This window comes from Takifugu flavidus, chromosome 4 (genome assembly GCF_003711565.1).
Source record: "Takifugu flavidus isolate HTHZ2018 chromosome 4, ASM371156v2, whole genome shotgun sequence".
NCBI classification, from domain to species: domain Eukaryota; kingdom Metazoa; phylum Chordata; class Actinopteri; order Tetraodontiformes; family Tetraodontidae; genus Takifugu; species Takifugu flavidus.
Genome location: NC_079523.1, coordinates 620614 through 640131, shown reverse-complemented (window position 1 = coordinate 640131; position 19518 = coordinate 620614). Strand labels below are relative to the sequence as shown.

The 19518-nt window shown below is 48.4% G+C and overlaps 1 protein-coding gene and 1 long non-coding RNA gene across 3 annotated transcripts in view; both read right to left on the bottom strand.

Annotated features, from left to right (window-relative positions):
• Positions 1–19518, bottom strand: part of LOC130523864 (hemicentin-2-like) — a 174734-nt gene that overhangs the window by 26371 nt on the left and 128845 nt on the right. The gene's annotated exons all lie outside the window — the stretch shown is intronic.
• LOC130523876 (uncharacterized) lies at positions 7412–8111 on the bottom strand. Of its 2 annotated transcripts, XR_008950039.1 has the most exons (3): positions 7763–8111; positions 7576–7650; positions 7412–7495 (listed from the first exon to the last, which is right to left on the bottom strand). It is a non-coding gene; the product is annotated as an uncharacterized LOC130523876 (long non-coding RNA). The 2 variants fall into 2 exon arrangements; XR_008950038.1 differs by having other exon boundaries at positions 7412–7650.

Here is a 19518-nt window from a genome sequence, read left to right as displayed (position 1 = left end):
CGGGTAATCACATAGAGAGTACACCTTTCCTGGTTTTGCACGCCCCCACCGCTCCACTCGTGTTAGGAAGACCGTGGTTGGAAAGGCACGACCCCCACATCTCATGGACTTCGGGTCGGATCCTGGGGTGGAGCGTGGCCTGTCACGCCAACTGCCTTCGCTCCGCCCCCTCTCCATCCAGTAATCCCAGGCCCGCGCTCACTCCCCCGGATCTCACTGGTGTTCCCCCTATCTACAATGATTTAGCCCCAGTGTTCAGTAAGGACAATGCTCTGTCCCTTCCCCCTCACCGGCCCTATGATTGCCCCATCGACCTCCTCCCCGGGGCTCCCTACCCCACGGGTCGACTTTACAATCTCTCCATCCCAGAGAAGGAGGTGATGCGCAACTACATCACTGAATCCCTTGCCTCTGGGATCATAAGACCATCGTCATCCCCCTTAGCTGCAGGTTTCTTCTTTGTAGCCAAGAAGGATGGCGGCCTGAGGCCCTGCATCGACTTCCGCAAACTTAACAACATCACCGTTAAGAACAAGTACCCTCTTCCCCTTATGAGTTCCACGTTCGAGCCTCTCACTCATGCCCGGGTGTTCACTAAGTTAGACCTCCGCAACGCTTACCACTTGGTGCGGATCAGGAAAGGGGACGAATGGAAGACCGCCTTCAACACACACCTCGGGCACTTCGAATACCTGGTCATGCCCTTCGGCCTCTCCAACGCCCCCGCCGTCTTCCAGGAGTTGGTCAACGATGTGCTCCGGGACATGATCAACGTCTTTGTGGTGGTCTACTTGGACGACATCTTGATCTTCTCCCGCACCATGGAGGAGCACCACCAGCATGTTCGCCTGGTCCTACAACGGCTTTTGGAGAACCGACTATTCATCAAAGCCGAGAAGTGCGTCTTCCACTCCGCCTCAGTGGGGTACCTCGGCTACATCGTGGAGGAGGGGCGGGTGCGCGCAGATCCGGCCAAGATCCAGGCTGTGGTGGAGTGGCCACGCCCCACCGACCGCACTCAGCTTCGCCGGTTCCTTGGGTTCGCCGGGTTCATCCGGCGGTTCATCAAAGGGTTCAGTCAAGTGGCTGCCCCTCTCTCCGCTCTCACCTCCACCTCGCGCCCTTTCGCCTGGACACCGGAGGCTGAGACCGCCTTCTCGGCCCTCAAGGACAGGTTCACGACGGCTCCGGTGCTCGCCCATCCAGACCCCGCTCGGCAGTTCATCGTCGAGGTCGATGCTTCGGACGCGGGCATCAGGGCAGTCCTCTCCCAGCGGTCCGAGGCAGACCAGAAGATTCACCCATGTGCCTACTTTTCCCGCCGTTTTGATCCGGCTGAACGAAATTACGATGTGGGCAACAGGGAACTTCTGGCGGTCTATGGAGCCTTGGTGGAGTGGAGACACTGGCTGGAGGGAGCAAAGCACCCGTTCCTTGTGTGGTCGGACCATAAGAACTTGACCTATGTGAGAACGGCCAAGAGACTCAATCCCAGACAGGGCCGCTGGGCTCTCTTCTTCTTCAGTCGGTTTGATTTCACCCTCACTTTCCGTCCTGGTTCCAAGAATATCCGGGCTGATGCCCTCTCCCGCCAGTTTCCGGAGGAATTCCCCGGCGCCCCCAGGGACCCTGACACCATCGTTCCCCCGGCCCGGGTCATAGGGGTCATCTCCTGGCCGATCGAGACGGCCGTCGAGCAAGCCCAGAGAGACGAGCCAGATCCTGGGAACGGGCCTCAGGGCCGAATGTTCGTGCCTTCCTCCGTCCGGCCGCAGGTGCTAGAGTGGGGCCACTCCAGTTGTTTCGCCTGCCATCCGGGCGTGCGTCGGACGGCGGAGTTTGTGCAGCGGCGCTTCTGGTGGCCCAACCTCCAAGAGGATGTTCGGGAGTTTGTGGGCGCCTGCACGGTCTGTGCCCGCAGCAAGGCCTCCCATCGCTCGCCAGCAGGCCTTCTGCACCCCCTTCCCGTCCCCAGTCGACCCTGGTCTCACGTAGCCCTGGATTTTGTGACGGGCCTCCCCGTCTCGCAGGGGAACGACACCATCCTGACCATTGTGGACCGCTTCTCCAAGGGGGTCCACTTTGTCGCCCTCCCCAAACTCCCTTCTGCTGCAGAAACTGCTGAACTCCTGGTCTCCCACGTTGTACGTCTCCATGGGATCCCCCTTGACGTGGTCTCTGACCGTGGCCCCCAATTCATTTCTAGGGTGTGGCAGGCCTTCTGCAAGGGGATTGGGGCCACGGTCAGCCTGTCCTCTGGGTACCACCCCCAGTCCAACGGACAAGCCGAACGGGCCAACCAGGCTTTGGAGGCGGCCCTGCGCTGCGTGACCACCAGCAATCCTGCCTCCTGGTCCAAGTTCCTGCCGTGGGTGGAATACTCCCTCAACGCCATGGAGAGCTCTGCTACTGGTATGTCCCCCTTTCAATGTTTCCTGGGCTACCACCCCCTCTGTTCCCCCAGCAGGAGCTGGAGATCGCAGTGCCGTCTACCAGGGCCCATCTCCGCCGATGTAGGCGCATCTGGAAGACTGCCCGCAAAGCCATCTTGCGGGCCACTGAGCAGTCCCGGCGTTCAGCCAACCGGCGAAGGAGGCCGGCCCCTGCTTACCGGCCTGGCCAGAAGGTCTGGCTGTTGGCCCGGGACCTGCCCCTCCAGACCTCGCAGACTTCCTCCAGAAAGCTGAACCCCCGCTACATTGGTCCATACACCATCTGCAGCATCGTCAACCCCTCTGCAGTCCGTTTGGATCTCCCTGCCGCCCTCAAGTTCACCCGGTCTTCCACGTCTCGCTCATTAAACCCTTCTCTACCAGCCCCCTGTCCCCTCCTGCTCCGACTCCACCTCCCCCATAGGTCCTGTCGGACGGAGAGCCGTGTGGAGCGTTAACAAGCTGCTGGCGGTCCGCCGACGGGGAAGGGGCTTCCAGTACCTGGTGGATTGGGTGGGTTACGGCCCCGAAGACCGGAGCTGGGTGCCCCCATCCTATCTCGCTGACCCCTCCCTCCTCGAAGACTTCTACCGGGAGCACCCGGATGCTCTTGGGCGGTCGTCCGGTGCCTCCCGTCGTCGGGGGGGGGTACTGTTGTGACTCCTACTCTGGCCCCACCTCCTCCTGGGCAATCAGCTCAACCACCACCACCTGGCCCTCTCCTGCAGCTGCACCCAATCCGCCCAAACGACTCTGCACCCATAAAAGGCCCCTATGCACTCAGGCCAGTGCTTGATCTTACTGATGTTTTTGGCAACACGTCCCGTGGACCCAGCATCTCTCCAGGCTCCCCAGCGACTCCCTGCGTCTCCCTGCGTCTTCCAGCGACTCCTCTGCAACCTTCCTAGCCCCTCTTCCTCTGACCTCTTCCTCTTCCCCTTCCTCGGACGGATTTCTCCTATCCTCTGGACACTTGGACTCCCCCACAGACTCTCGCCCCTGGATCTCGAACTTGGTTCGTCTGCCGCATCACGCACCTATAGTTTGTCTCGGCCTCTCTCATTTTGTTTCTTCCCTCCTGGTTTTTTTGCTTCATTAAACCTTCAGAGTTTACTTTTTAATTCCCGTGTCTGTCTGCCTTCTTTGGGGTTCCGCCACACTTGACCGCCAGTTCTCTCGAGCTTAACACAACAACCGCTGTGTGGCCGAACAGCGAGCTGCTGGTCTGAAGAGAAAGCTGATGAAGAACAAAGAGTTTCTTGAGGACTACAGAAGATTTATGGACACTATACTGGAAAAAGGTTACGCCATGGAAGTTCCTCAAGATCAGCTTTCCCATGACGACAACAGGGTTTGGTATGTCCCACACCATGGGGTATACCACCTGAAGAAAAAGAAAATACGTGTGGTCTTTGATTGCAATGCCACCTTTCAGGATGTGCCGCTCAATGGCCAGTTGATGCAGGGACCTGACCTCACCAACAAGCTCATTGGTGCCTTAATGAGGTTTCGGGGGAAGAACCGATAGCGATGATGGCGGACATTGAGTCCATGTTTTATCAGGTCAGAGTTCCGGGGACAGATGCAGACCTGTTGCGTTTTTTGTGGTGGCCGAATGGTGACCTTAGCGCACCTGTAAAGGAGTATAGGATGGTCGTACATCTTTTCGGAGCAACTTCATCCCCTAGTGTTGCTTCTTATGCGCTACGCAGAACGGCAGAAGATAGAAGAGGCACCGCAGCCCCAGAAGCCGTGGAAACGGGTTCTACGTAATTTTTATGTAGATGACTGTTTGAAATCTGTGGCTACAGAGGAAGAAGCAGTTGCCCTGGTAAAGAGCCTTCGAGACCTGTGTGCTGAGGGAGGGTTTAGCCTCACAAAGTGGGTCAGTAACAGCAGGAGAGTCTTGTCATCCATTCCTGCAGAACTCCGAGCTACTGAGCTGAAAGACCTGGATCTCGCACAGGATGACTTGCCCACAGAGCGAGCTCTAGGAGTGCAATGGTGTACGTTTACATACCGAATCAAGTCACAGGACAAGCCCAAGACGAGAAGAGGAATTCTCTCTGTCGTAAATTCTACTTACGACCCTCTTGGCTTCCTAGTACCACTGATACCCCGCCAAGCTTCTTATGAGGGACTTGTGTAAAGAAAAGCTAGGATGGGATGAGGAATTCAGTGACTCCTGGACAGAACGATGGTATAAGTGGCTGGAAGATCTTACTCTCGTCTCAGGCTTCAGCAGTAGATGTGTCAAACCCAAGAACTTTGGAACCACAAAGGTGGCCAGGTTGCACCATTTTTCTGATGCAAGCGAGGTTGCCTATGGCACAGCATCTTACCTCGTTCTGGAGAATGACAAGGGCAGGATCCACTGTTCACTTGCGATGGGGAAGTCTAGAGTTTCGCCGCTAAAACAGATCACCGTTCCCAGGCTAGAGTTGACTGCAGCAGTAGTTGCAGTGAAGGTGGACAGAATGCTGCAGGAGGAAATGCAGATCCCACTCCAGCAGTCAATCTTCTGGACTGACAGCACAACGGTCCTGAAATACATAGACAGCGAGACTGCCCGCTACAAGACCTTCGTGGCAAACAGGATTACACTCATACGAGAGGCCACCAAGCCATCGCAGTGGAGGAGGTATGTCAGGACGTCGCAGAACCCGGCTGACAAGGCAACCAGGGGTCTGAAAGCTAGAAGCTTGATGCAAGATAGAGACTGGATAAATGGCCCACAGTTCCTTTTACAGCCAGAAAGTGAATGGCCACAGAGACCAGAAAACATGAATCAGAACATGCAGAATGATCCAGAGGTTAAAACTATCACAGTAAACATCACAATCGATGAAAAGTTTGACTGTATGTCCAAATTACTTCAATACTATGACAGTTGGAACCGGTTGAAGAGGGCGGTTGCATGGATTATGGAAGTTAGAAAGTTGTTGATCCACCTGAAAAACTGGTCTTCTAAGTGAGACCAGTCAATCCGAAAAGGATCCAGAGAAGCAGAAGGTGATTGTGCAACAGAACATGGAAAAGTACAGAAGTACTATGGAAAGGAGATCTGTTACCTTTGAGCAGCTGATGACAGCAGAGGCAGAAATCATCCGGTACAGCCAAAGTCAATGCTTTCCTGAGGAAATTAGAGCTCTCTGCAGCAATAAGCCTGTCAAGAAAAGCAGCCAGCTGTACAGGCTTGATCCCATGTTGCAAGATGGCTTCCTGAGAGTAGGAGGACGGCTCAACAGAGCGGCCATGCCAGCTGAGACCAAACATCCTGTGATACTCTCCAAACACTCCAGAGTTGCAATTCTCATACTGAATGAAATCCATGAGAAGATCGGTCACTCTGGGCGCAACTACATGTTATCGCAGTTGAGACAAAGGTTTTGGATCCCTCAAGCAACCTCAGCCATCAGGAAGATCATATCTAAATGCACGGTCTGCAGAAGACTTCGAGGACAAGTTGGAGAACAAAAAATGGCACCTCTGCTGGAAGATCGTCTTTTACCAGACAAACCGCCGTTTACCAACGTTGGAATTGATTACTTTGGCCCATTCGAAGTGAAACGGGGCCAGAGCACTGTTAAAAGGTACGGTGTTATGTTCACCTGCCTCACCATCAGGGCAGTGCATATCGAGGTGGCAGATAGTCTTGACACAAGTGCTTGTATCAATGTCCTTCGTCGTTTCATAAGTAGAAGAGGACAGATCTCCATAATGCGTTCCGACAATGGCACCAATTTTGTTGGTGCCGAGAAGGAATTGAGAGAAGCTGTAAAAAACCTGGACCAATCAGAGATGGAGAAGACAATGCAAGAGAGGGGCATCAAATGGATTTTCAATAGTCCAGCTGCCTCACATCAAGGAGGAATATGGGAGCGGCAAATCCGTACAGTGCGTAGGATTCTCGGCGCTCTGCTAAAGGAACAGACCCTCACAGACGACAGTCTTCAAACCTTTCTTTGTGAGGTGGAAAGTATAATAAATGGCCGACCCATAACAAGTGTGTCAGATGATCCATGCGACATTGAACCTCTGACTCCCAACCATCTGCTGTTGATGAAGACCCAGCCCAACATGCCACCAGGAATCTTCAACAAGGATGACCTATACGCAAGAAAGCGGTGGAGGCAGGTACAGTATCTTGCGGATCTATTCTGGCGTAGGTGGACTCGTGAATACTTACCCCTCCTACAGGAACGCCAGAAGTAGACGAGACAAAAAGGAACTTTGAACCTGGAGATGTGGTGCTAGTAGTGGACAGTTCATCCCCACGAAGCACGTGGATCATGGGAAGAATAGTACAAACTTTCCCTGATTCCAGTGGAACTGTGAGGGTGAAGTTGCAGACAAAAACAGCACCCTGGAGAGGTCTCTGTGCAGAAGTTATGCCTTTTGCAGGAAGCCATGTAAACACAATGGACAATATGTAAGAAAAGATTTATTTTAGTTAAGAAAGATTATTTCTATTCTGTTAATAGTTTTAATTTGATGGCTCTTAGTTTTGAGTTAAATTGATAATTGTGTAATCTTACAGTTAACCCAATTAGGGGCCGGACATGTAAGAGCCATAGAGCAGAATTGATGTGTGTAAAAATGACGTGCAATTTATGTTTGTATTTGTTGATGCATGGTGCATGTTATTGTGTAACTCGTAATATTAAAAGGATTGTTGATGTAAAGTTTTGGATGCCGCTCTCTGAGATTGACTTAAGAGCGCATGCGCAGCGTCAGGCCAGGTGAGCTGCATTAGATACGGGAGCACAACGTTTTCTTACCGTCACGTTATGTGAGCTGTAATCTTTTGGAATTCATATAAAGACTTAAAATGGAATTACATCTCATGTCATGCGAGTGAAGAATTACTGTGTCTGCAGCTTAAAAATGGTACGTTAAATGAGGATGGAGTGCCATTACACCGATATTCAAAGCGAAAGTGATGAAATTCACCATCATCAAAGTAAATGAGGCTTCAATCAAACTGTAATCTCGGTTTTATTGTTGCAGATTCACCACTTCTTCAACCTCCTCCTCTCTGGTTGCGTCCTTTCTTCACAATTCTGTGATGGGACATTAAAACTCTGTCAGTTCCTCCTGAGCAGACAGAGGAACTCATCATGGGGAGGAACCTTCTCCTCACCTCCACAGTTCTTCAGTACTCCACACCCCGATGGCGTAACACATTTGGACCCGGTTCAGATCAAATTACAGGAAACTGAAAACAGAAAATTCCAGTAAAGATCATGTCAGCGTGTCTGCGCTGGTCCCACATGTAATAAAACATCTATAACAGGACAGATCAGCAAAGCCAGGATTGAGCTGCTCACCTGTCCGAATTAGTAATGACTGGTCCCAGTTTAGCCTCAGGGGTCAGATAACAGGTGGATCCTCCTGCGGGGTCGAGTTAGGATGGAATCATCTGCAGGAACAGAAACAATCGGGCGGGAGAAGAACCTGGTCCAGAACATTTGACCTGCGACACTCATCTACACATCTATACATTTATATATCTACTTCTACTCATCTATAAATCTACTCATCTATACATCTACAATTCAATTCAGTTCAATCTTTATTTATATGGCACTTTTCATACACTGGGTAGCACAAAGTGCCTCACAGAGGATAAAAACAGCAAAGAGTAACAAGAGAATCAAGAAAAAGGACACACACAGATACACAACACGCACAGATACACACACAGATACACACACTTAAACACACACACCCACACACACAAACAAGCTGAGACATGGCTGGGCACCGAGACCTGAGGTGAAGGAGACGCCACCTTTGGAGGCCCACCAGGCCGAGGGAGGTCACGGTCCGTGGCCACAGGTGGTACCGCCACAAAGACCAGCCCGACCCGGACAGACCAGAGGCTCCACACCAAGGCACAGAGCCCCCTAACCCCCCAGGCCAGAGCTGTCCACGGGACAGCACCCCCAGTGGTAGACCGGAAACATCTCCCAGCCTGGCAGGCCCCCATGAGGAAACACCATGAGGAAACACCATGAGGAAACACCATGAGGAAACACTGGAGCTAAAAACTGAAGGACTAAAATAGTAAATGGGATAAAAGGTGTAAAAGCTAAAAAACTGAGAAACTAAGAACTGAGGGAGTAAAACAGTCAAGTTAACTGAGAAAGCAATTGAGGATAAACTGCACAGGCTACTTGGCACCGGAAGAGGAACGTTGGCTCGAATCACAACTCTAATGAGGGAAGTTCACAGTCCGAGCACTGAAGCTGGTAATCTGCCAACAGTGCAAGAAATAATGCAGGATAAGTTCAACGCCAGTGTGCTGGACGTTAAGGAGATAAATAGGCAAATAGGAGGTCTTTGTCTGAAGATGAGAAGGAGGCTGATATTAAGAACTGGTTTGAGCCCAAAATGATGGTCATCAGTGAGTTTACTGAAGAAACTGAAAAATGGATGGAGCAGGAGATTTCAAGCTTCCACCCCACAGACCAAGAAGAGGAAGAGATTGGGCCTGAAGATGGTGTATCACAAGTGGGGATAAATTCCAACCAGCCTATAAACAAGAATGGTTCCGATATTCAAAGCGAAAGTGATGAAATTCACCATCATCAAAGAAAATGAGGCTTCAATCAAACTGTAATCTGGGTTTTATTGTTGCAGATTCACCACTTCTTCAACCTCCTCCTCTCTGGTGCGTCGTCCACTTTTTGGTGACCTACAGGGCAAAAACACATCTACAGCAGAAAAGGCAAAGAAAATGAGAAAGTGGTCAAGAGTGTATCAAAAGGAAGTAGCTTCGCAACTAATATGACAACAGGAAAGAAGAGTGCAGCTACAACACTAAACTCTAAATTAATGGAGCCCTGGCATGTAATTAATAGTCAGGAGGAAGGGCCCTACGCGGTAAAGACGGTTCTTGGCTGGATGGTGTGTGGACCAGTGACAAACGAAAACACACTTTTCAGAGGTAAAACAGCTCATTACGGTGTTAACAGAGTTGCAGTGGAGGAAGTGGAACAGTTACTGATACAGCAGTATAACAAAGATTTTCCGGAGCGTCTATATGACGATAAAGAAGAAATGTCTCAGGAGGACAAATTGTTTATGCAGTCAGTGCAAAAGACAACCAAGTTATGTATATACTGTATATAGGTCTTATTTTATTTTATTTATCTTATTCTAGTGTGGTGTTGATGTCTAGTGTTATGTTGAATGTCGCAGCGGCACACCATGACAAATTCCTAGTTTGTGTAATACTGTGTATTACATGAACAATGGCAATAAACCTTCTTCTGATTCTGATTCTGATTCTGATTCTGAAGTTTACAGATGGACATTACTGTGTGGGGCTCCCACTGAGAGACAAGGATGTGAAAATGGCCAACAACCGCTGTGTGGCCGAACAGCGAGCTGCTGCTCTGAAGAGAAAGCTGATGAAGAACAAAGAGTTTCTTGAGGACTACAGAAGATTTATGGACACTATACTGGAAAAAGGTTACGCCATGGAAGTTCCTCAAGATCAGCTTTCCCGTGACGACAACAGGGTTTGGTATGTCCCACACCATGGGGTATACCACCTGAAGAAAAAGATACGTGTGGTCTTTGATTGCAATGCCACCTTTCAGGATGTGCCGCTCAATGGTCAGTTGATGCAGGGACCTGACCTCACCAACAAGCTCATTGGTGCCTTAATGAGGTTTCGGGAAGAACCGATAGCGATGATGGCGGACATTGAGTCCATGTTTTATCAGGTCAGAGTTCCGGGGACAGATGCAGACCTGTTGCGTTTTTTGTGGTGGCCGAATGGTGACCTTAGCGCACCTGTAAAGAGTATAGGGATGGTCGTACATCTTTTCGGAGCAACTTCATCCCCTAGTGTTGCTTCTTATGCGCTACGCAGAACGGCAGAAGATAGAAGAGGCACCGCAGCCCCAGAAGCCGTGGAAACGGTTCTTACGTAATTTTTATGTAGATGACTGTTTGAAATCTGTGGCTACAGAGGAAGAAGCAGTTGCCCTGGTAAAGAGCCTTCGAGACCTGTGTGCTGAGGGAGGGTTTAGCCTCACAAAGTGGGTCAGTAACAGCAGGAGAGTCTTGTCATCCATTCCTGCAGAACTCCGAGCTACTGAGCTGAAAGACCTGGATCTCGCACAGGATGACTTGCCCACAGAGCGAGCTCTAGGAGTGCAATGGTGTACGTTTACATACCGAATCAAGTCACAGGACAAGCCCAAGACGAGAAGAGGAATTCTCTCTGTCGTAAATTCTACTTACGACCCTCTTGGCTTCCTAGTACCACTGATACTCCCCGCCAAGCTTCTTATGAGGGACTTGTAAAGAAAAGCTAGGATGGGATGAGGAATTCAGTGACTCCTGGACAGAACGATGGTATAAGTGGCTGGAAGATCTTACTCTCGTCTCAGGCTTCAGCATGAGTAGATGTGTCAAACCCAAGAACTTTGGAACCACAAAGGTGGCCAGGTTGCACCATTTTTCTGATGCAAGCGAGGTTGCCTATGGCACAGCATCTTACCTCGTTCTGGAGAATGACAAGGGCAGGATCCACTGTTCACTTGCGATGGGGAAGTCTAGAGTTTCGCCGCTAAACAGATCACACCGTTCCCAGGCTAGAGTTGACTGCAGCAGTAGTTGCAGTGAAGGTGGACAGAATGCTGCAGGAGGAAATGCAGATCCCACTCCAGCAGTCAATCTTCTGGACTGACAGCACAACGGTCCTGAAATACATAGACAGCGAGACTGCCCGCTACAAGACCTTCGTGGCAAACAGGATTACACTCATACGAGAGGCCACCAAGCCATCGCAGTGGAGGTATGTCAGGACGTCGCAGAACCCGGCTGACAAGGCAACCAGGGGTCTGAAAGCTAGAAGCTTGATGCAAGATAGAGACTGGATAAATGGCCCACAGTTCCTTTTACAGCCAGAAAGTGAATGGCCACAGAGACCAAAAACATGAATCAGAACATGCAGAATGATCCAGAGGTTAAAACTATCACAGTAAACACCATCACAATCGATGAAAAGTTTGACTGTATGTCCAAATTACTTCAATACTATGACAGTTGGAACCGGTTGAAGAGGGCGGTTGCATGGATTATGGAAGTTAGAAAGTTGTTGATCCACCTGAAAAACTGGTCTTCTAAGTGAGACCAGTCTCACTTGGTCTTCTAAGTGAGACCAGTCAATCCGAAAAGGATCCAGAGAAGCAGAAGGTGATTGTGCAACAGAACATGGAAAAGTACAGAAGTACTATGGAAAGGAGATCTGTTACCTTTGAGCAGCTGATGACAGCAGAGGAGCAGAAATCATCCGGTACAGCCAAAGTCAATGCTTTCCTGAGGAAATTAGAGCTCTCTGCAGCAATAAGCCTGTCAAGAAAAGCAGCCAGCTGTACAGGCTTGATCCCATGTTGCAAGATGGCTTCCTGAGAGTAGGAGGACGGCTCAACAGAGCGGCCATGCCAGCTGAGACCAAACATCCTGTGATACTCTCCAAACACTCCAGAGTTGCAATTCTCATACTGAATGAAATCCATGAGAAGATCGGTCACTCTGGGCGCAACTACATGTTATCGCAGTTGAGACAAAGGTTTTGGATCCCTCAAGCAACCTCAGCCATCAGGAAGATCATATCTAAATGCACGGTCTGCAGAAGACTTCGAGGACAAGTTGGAGAACAAAAAATGGCACCTCTGCTGGAAGATCGTCTTTTACCAGACAAACCGCCGTTTACCAACGTTGGAATTGATTACTTTGGCCCATTCGAAGTGAAACGGGGCCAGAGCACTGTTAAAAGGTACGGTGTGATGTTCACCTGCCTCACCATCAGGGCAGTGCATATCGAGGTGGCAGATAGTCTTGACACAAGTGCTTGTATCAATGTCCTTCGTCGTTTCATAAGTAGAAGAGGACAGATCTCCATAATGCGTTCCGACAATGGCACCAATTTTGTTGGTGCCGAGAAGGAATTGAGAGAGAGAAGCTGTAAAAAACCTGGACCAATCAGAGATGGAGAAGACAATGCAAGAGAGGGGCATCAAATGGATTTTCAATAGTCCAGCTGCCTCACATCAAGGAGGAATATGGGAGCGGCAAATCCGTACAGTGCGTAGGATTCTCGGCGCTCTGCTAAAGGAACAGACCCTCACAGACGACAGTCTTCAAACCCTTCTTTGTGAGGTGGAAAGTATAATAAATGGCCGACCCATAACAAGTGTGTCAGATGATCCATGCGACATTGAACCTCTGACTCCCAACCATCTGCTGTTGATGAAGACCCAGCCCAACATGCCACCAGGAATCTTCAACAAGGATGACCAATACGCAAGAAAGCGGTGGAGGCAGGTACAGTATCTAGCGGATCTACTCTGGCGTAGGTGGACTCGTGAATACTTACCCCTCCTACAGGAACGCCAGAAGTGGACGAGACAAAGAAGGAACTTTGAACCTGGAGATGTGGTGCTAGTAGTGGACAGTTCATCCCCACGAAGCACGGATCATGGGAAGAATAGTACAAACTTTCCCTGATTCCAGTGGAACTGTGAGGGTGAAGTTGCAGACAAAAAAAGCACCCTGGAGAGGTCTGTGCAGAAGTTATGCCTTTTGCAGGAAGCCATGTAAACACAATGGACAATATGTAAGAAAAGATTTATTTTAGTTAAGAAAGATTATTTCTATTATGTTAATAGTTTTAATTTGATGGCTCTTAGTTTTGAGTTAAATTGATAATTGTGTAATCTTACAGTTAACCCAATTAGGGGCCGGACATGTAAGAGCCATAGAGCAGAATTGATGTGTGTAAAAATGACGTGCAATTTATGTTTGCAATGTTTGATGCATGGTGCATGTTATTGTGTAACTCGTAATATAAAAATGATTGTTGATGTAAAGTTTTGGATGCCGCTCTCTGAGATTGACTTAAGAGCGCATGCGCAGCGTCAGGCCAGGTGAGCTGCATTAGATACGGGAGCACAACGTTTTCTTACCGTCACGTTATGTGAGCTGTAATCTTTTGGAATTCATATAAAGACTCTTAAAATGGAATTACATCTCATGTCATGCGAGTGAAGAATTACTGTGTCTGCAGCTTAAAAATGGTACGTTAAATGAGGATGGAGTGCCATTACACCGATATTCAAAGCGAAAGTGATGAAATTCACCATCATCAAAGAAAATGAGGCTTCAATCAAACTGTAATCTGGGTTTTATTGTTGCAGATTCACCACTTCTTCAACCTCCTCCTCTCTGGTTGCGTCGTTTCTTCACAATTCTGTGATGGGACATTAAAACTCTGTCAGTTCCTCCTGAGCAGACAGAGGAACTCATCATGGGGAGGAACCTTCTCCTCACCTCCACAGTTCTTCAGTACTCCACACCCCGATGGCGTAACACATTTGGACCCGGTTCAGATCAAATTACAGTAAACTGAAAACAGAAAATTCCAGTAACAATCATGTCAGCGTGTCTGCGCTGGTCCCACATGTAATAAAACATCTATAACAGGACAGATCAGCGAAGCCAGGATTGAGCTGCTCACCTGTCCGAATTAGTAATGACTGGTCCCAGTTTAGTCTCAGGGGTCAGATAACAGGTGGATCCTCCTGCGGGGTCGAGTTAGGATGGAATCATCTGCAGGAACAGAAACAATCGGGCGGGAGAAGAACCTGGTCCAGAACATTTGACCTGCGACATTCATCTACACATCTATACATTTATATATCTACTTCTACTCATATACATTTACAATTCAATTCAATCTTTATTTATATGGCACTTTTCATACACTGGGTAGCACAAAGTGCCTCACAGAGGATAAAAACAACAAAGAGTAACAAGAGAATCAAGAAAAAGGACACACACACACACATACACACACTTAAACACACACACCCACACACACAAACAAGCTGAGACATGGCTGGGCACCGAGACCTGAGGCGAAGGAGACGCCACCTTTGGAGGCCCACCAGGCCGAGGGAGGTCAGGGTCCGTGGCCACAGGTGGTACCGCCACAAAGACCAGCCCGACCCGGACAGACCGGAGGCTCCACACCAAGGCACAGAGCCCCCTAACCCCCCAGGCCAGAGCTGTCCACGGGACAGCACCCCCAGTGGTAGACCGGAAACATCTCCCAGCCTGGCAGGCCCCCATGAGGAAACACCATGAGGAAACACCATGAGGAGACACCATGAGGAAACACCATGAGGAGACACTGGAGCTAAAAACTGAAGGACTGAAACAGGAAATGGGAAAAAAGGTGTAAAAGCTAAAAACTGAGAAACTAAGAACTGAGGGAGTCAAGTTAACTGAGAAAGCTATTGAGGATAAACTGCACAGGCTACTTGGCACCAGAAGAGGAACGTTGGCTCGAATCACAACTTTAATGAGGGAAGTTCACAGTTCACCATGTCCATCACCCCATGCATCACCTGGGTGTGAGATACACCCCTGTGTGTCCGCCACAACATTATTTTAAAATGTATTAGATGATCAATTATATTTAGAAATGGTAAATTTAATTACAGGAAGCCAAAAGTTTAGAGTTTAATACAAGTTTAATTACATAAAATAGGAAAACAATTATGGTCTCTGGTTTTAGAATTGCCTCATTTATGGTTGTCATGGCAACGCGGGGAAGTCATCAAGAACGTGTTCTAATCAGTGTTGGCTGATATTTAAATATTGTGATTAACAAATGAAAGAAGTGAAGTGTTGAAAGAGGAGCAGATCAAGAGTCCAGGAGGACAATTCTGGCATCGTGTGTGTGTGTGTGTGTGCGTGCACGTGTGCGTGCGCCTCCATTTCCTCGAATTGCATCTTTCGCCACTCACATCTGGGCACCAACTAAGAGGATCACTGAACCCTTTAAATCTCTGTACTGTCTGAGATATGTGATATATTAAAACGGTTTAAATGAAAACTTCAGAACTGAAGAAGCCTTCTGGATAGAAGGCGAAACGTCTTCAAGAGAAGAAACCCAGTCCAGTTGACAGAGAAAACTACCTTGGGTTTAAATGAAGGTTTGAGTGTTGTTTTATTGGCGACGGTCACGATTTTATCTCCACTTGAGCGACACATCAGGCCAGTAGCTCGTTGAGGAGCGTTAGCTAGCTGCCATTTCTAGATCCGTCTGAAGTGATCTTTACCTTTGACTCGGTCTCTGACCGACTGGATCGAGTTCTGCAGATTTCGTAAAGGTACACAAACACTTCCAACACAAACGTCTGAACTCATCTTCAAAGTTTGGAACTGAACGTGCTGCGTGTTGTGGAACCAACCGCAGCGCAGCAGCGGGGGACACTTTTTGGTTCTGTCACGGACCAGACGAGAACCCAAATGCGACAGCAGAGTTCGGTTGAACACCGCTTTATTGTCAGAAACAGGCAACAGACAGGATTCACCGGGGAGCAGGCAGAACAGAATAGTTAGGAACAGGCAAGGTCGGAACCGGGCAGGCGGGCAAACAGGAATAGGCTGGAAAGTCACCTGAACAGGAATAACGATCCGGCAGGGAGCAGGTGGGCCTCCGGGATTGAGAAGGGGGCTCATTAGAGTCCTGATGCACAACAGGTGCGCGGGCGAAGCGACCCGCAGCTGTGACAGGTGCACAATCTTGGTATTTAAGGCTTCAGTTTCTTTCAAACTGTAATTAATTCGTCTTCTCAAACAAACTGAAAAATAAATATTCAAATTAAGAAGATTCAAAAAATAAGTAAACAACAGAATTCTCTATTTCAAAAGAATTTCTGAAGATAGATCTGGATAGAAGGTGACATATTCAAAAGAGAACAAAAACAGTCCAGTTGACACAGAAAACTACCTTGAATAGACATAATAAAATTAACCAGTGTAGACTTTTATGGTAAAAAGTAAACAGTAAAAATGTATTTTAAAAAGCAAAAAGTACAGCCACTGACTAAATAAAGTAAAAACTAAAATAGATCGTTTTCGTATTAGCTGCATTTCCCCAGTAATTCTTGTTAGGGAGAAAGGGATCAGTTCCCCTCCCGCGCTGTTGCCTTCAGAGGAACGAGACGGAAGCTTCAGTTTACTTGCTGCGAGGGCAACCACACGTCTGCAGTGTAGCTACAGCGTGTGAGCCTTGAACAGAGTTTATTTTATACTAGCACACAAACATGTAAGGGTACAGTAAACGTATGCGTAAGCATCACATGATAAAGCATAAGCGTCACATGATAAAACAAAGCATGATATATACAAAAGGAACATATAAGAAAATGGGGGATGGAGTGTCACAGGATGGTCAGGTTGTCCCCTGCTATCCTGAGGTGATAGAACATCAGCTAAAGCAGGTCAGGGTTCTGGTCAGGAGTGATAATAAGCGCTTACAGCATTGCTATATGAACAGTTTGAACCGAACATTCCCTCCTCTTTATCAGGAACTGAGCAGAAACATCCATAGTTTACATTTTGAAAAGCATTTTCTGCACACTACTTCATAAAGCATCAGAATTTCACTACTCGTGTCGAGAACCAGTTCTTTACTGTTGGAAAACATTAGCAGATTGGAATCAATCTTCAGATTTTAACAATTAAAATCACATTCAATCTAGTCTTCAGCCATCAGAATCACATTCAATTGGGTATGGGAAAAGATCTGGCCAGTGGTATTCAGCATCTTCCTCTTCTTTCTCATCACCAGCCTTGTCGAGTAGAGGATAGCTGGGCCAATTGTGTGGTTACTGGTGAGATAGCTGTGGTTATTAAACGCTTAACAAGAGAACGTATGCAGGGGATACAACAACAACCACACAGTGTCAATACTGCAGAAAAAATTGCTAAGGAGGTTAACACTGATGTTACCAACATCTTGTATTGTCCAAAAACATTCATCCAATTATCCCATATAGAGGCGTCAACTCCAGAGTGATCTTTCATCTTTCCGTTCAGGATCCGGAGGCCCTCTATGGCTTGGGTGAGGCTTCCATCTGAGGCGGTGTTGTTAGGAATGAATGTGCAGCAATGTTCTCCAAACAGAGCGCACACTCTTCCCTTCTCAGCCAACAGCTTGTCAACCGCGATCCTATTCTGAAATGCTAACAGGGAGGTAGCAGAGAGCTGGCTATGAACAGCTTCAAACCCACTTTGTGTCCAGTTACCTAATCGTTGCACATTGTAGTGGATATAGTTGATCCTATCCACATTCTTGTTTGGGGTTACTGGAAATAGTGCTGAAATCAATGGGAAATTTTCAAACCCTGCTGCTACCTGATTAGTTAATTTATACTCATCAGGGACACCTCTTGGAATACCAATAGCATCTATGTAGGTGGGATCGTTCTCAGATTGCCATGTGAATCTCTTGCTTCTGTGCAGATGGCTGGCTGCAGCTGGACTGAACTGCATTGCCAGCTCAGAGGTAGACATGGGGAATACAGAAACAGGCATTAGTAAAGTGGCTAAGGCGCATAAGCCTGTGCGTCTCTTAGGTAGGGCATCAAACAGCCTTTCATCCCCGCACCTCCACCAGATGTTGTTGCGCACCACGACACAATGTGTTGTGACGTCCAAATCCATTGTGGTCGCGCACCAGGATTCCTCTAACTGGCCTATTCTGTCCCCGTCACCTGTAAGGGTTATGCAAGAGAAGTTACCAATGGCAACCTTGTTAGAAAAGATTGGTTTTCTTTTCTCTGCAGTAGTTAGTGGGAAAAAAACTGATCCCAGTTGCTGCAGGCATCATTAGGGTTAATTTTCATCATTAGCTCAATAATACAATTTGGAGGCACCATGCTTGGTGTAACTCTGAGAATTGGTCTGGGGGCTAAACACACTACACAGTCCGTTTTAGATGCATTTGCTGCTTGTTCTGCCATTAAAAGCCAGTTGTTCACATCTGCAGAAATTCCAGTAAGAACTTGGAACAAATCATCTGTTGATGTGTTTTCTTCCAAAATTATAGCTCTGGACATCTGAGCTTTGCTTGCTCTGCCGTTAACGCTTGGCAGTTGACATAACTGGAAATAGAAGCGAGGATCTTGCCCAGCGGACAATGCCCAGGCCAAGAAACCCCAGCACCCTCCTACTAGACCGCTGGGATTTAGGGTTTTATTCTGGCTTAAGTCAACTTCAACTATAAGGCCCGCAGATGTCCCCTTTACTGAGAATAGTGGTCGTTGGTGTCTGGCGGCCTTAGACGTTGAGTAGGAGGACCAGTCTTGTCCTGGTGGGTCCGCTATCAGTGTTCCCCAGCTGGTGTCCAGCTGATCATTGGTCAAGTCTCAAGGATAATTGTTCCCGTATTGTACTGCGTTCTCTCCCCCCTCTGCAGTCCTGTCCATGGGAAAAGAACTGTGGTCTTGTTGTTGGAAGCTACACATATCCGTAGAATAAAGGAGTGAGCTGTGCCATTGCTGCACTGAGTACGATCTGTGACTCCTCCGGTGTTGCGTTTTTCTCGTTGGGCTGTCGGTGGGGTCCCCTCCTCTCCTCGTCCCTCGCTGGTTGGTGAGACCTCTGTGAATGGGGCTGCTCCCAGAAGCAGCAGGATTGCTCCCAGGACCACCTGAACCAGACCCATGCTAAAAATTGAGAGTGGTTCTGCTGATTTCTTCACCTGGTTGAGACGGGTCTGGCAGGGGTTCGATGGCCTTGGAGTGACTTTTGTGGATCCAAGATGGTCTCTCAGCGATCTTTACTGCAGTAGGAGTGGTCAGGAGAACCTGGTAGGGCCCCTCCCAGCGCGGAGAGCTCCAGTTCTTCCTTTGCAGGACCTTGATCAGGACCCAGTCACCAGGCTTGAGGTTCGTCTGTGGGACAGAAGCAGAGGTTATCGGCAGACTACTAGACATTTGAGCTTCTTTGCTATTTAGCAGTTTTCTCATCCACTCTGCTAGGGTGGTCTCATGGTTTGCTTTTGATATTTATATTATTGAAGAGGGAAAGGTCGGCCATGCACTGCATCTCGAACGGTGTTAGCCCCGATTGTGTAGGGGTAATCCTCATCCAGAGCTTTACCAGACATAGATAGTCTGGCCATGCTCTCCCTGTTTCTTCCATGGTTTTCTTTAGTCTGTTCTTTATGGTTCCATTTGTCCTTTCTACTAGTCCTGCACTCTGGGGG